At 40.6% G+C, this 914-nt stretch overlaps 1 protein-coding gene across 1 annotated transcript in view; it reads left to right on the top strand.

Annotated features, from left to right (window-relative positions):
- Window positions 1-836: 836 nt before the first annotated feature.
- rtn4rl1a (reticulon 4 receptor-like 1a) overlaps window positions 837-914 on the top strand; it is a 202,686-nt gene continuing 202,608 nt past the window's right edge. The window contains exon 1 of the mRNA XM_010778155.1: window positions 837-914. This exon is cut by the window's right edge and continues 428 nt beyond it. The gene's annotated coding sequence lies outside the window, so the exon portion shown is untranslated.

The following is a 914-nucleotide window of genomic DNA, read 5'->3' as shown; positions in this document are numbered from 1 at the left end:
CACAGTGAGCGAGGACAAACAGAGAGAGGCACAGATTGAGTGACCAACCTGGACATTGAGACTGGTGGACACAGACAAACCTGGCAACCCAGAGAAAAAAGACTGACGGTTCTGTCAACAACAGTTTACTACCAGTAGACTACAGTATGTGTGTGTTATAGCCAGTGGTGTTAAGTAGCCAAGTACAATTACTCAAATACTGTACTTAAGTACAATTTTGAGAGACTTGGGTTTTACTTGAGTATTTCCATTGTATGTTACTTTGTCTACTCTACTACAATTCAGAGGTAAATATTGTACTTTTACTCCACTACATGTATTTAAGACAAGCTATATGGACCTTTATTAATCCCTGTGGGGAAATTCAGTAACACACAGTAAACAGGACAGCACAGATTCACACAGATTATACATGATTGTGAAAAGGGTTTATCTGCATAATGAGTAGGCCTACTCTCACTTTTGGTACTTCAAGTATATTTTGACATTTTATATTGTGTACTTTTACTTAAGTAACATTTTGAATACAGGACCTTTATACTTGTAACAGAGTATTCCTACACGGTATATCTAATTTTACTTAAGCACAAGGACCTCGTCCACCCCTGGTTATAGCATACCTTAAATATTTTTTTATTTAGACTAAAATGTATAATTTTTTAACACATTTAAAATTATTTTTATTTTCTAGGCAGTGTGAACCCCTCTCTGTGGGCCCCTCGGTGGAGTCCAGGCTGGGTGTAGCTGCGGCCCTGGGCTCGCAGTGGGAGGGGTTGAAGTGGCTCCTCCATGCTTCTGTAACGGAGACAGTAGACGGCACTGACTCACTGACGATCCACACAGCGCCTTTTAGACCTTACCTGCAGCCTGACGGGAGGAACACCATCCATACACAAAGGAACTTTCCTCTTGTT

This window comes from Notothenia coriiceps, unplaced genomic scaffold, assembly GCF_000735185.1.
Source record: "Notothenia coriiceps isolate Sejong01 unplaced genomic scaffold, NC01 NC01_scaffold00018999, whole genome shotgun sequence".
NCBI classification, from domain to species: domain Eukaryota; kingdom Metazoa; phylum Chordata; class Actinopteri; order Perciformes; family Nototheniidae; genus Notothenia; species Notothenia coriiceps.
The sequence above is the reverse complement of the archived record's forward strand: the minus strand, read 5'-3'. Positions and strand labels throughout refer to the sequence as shown.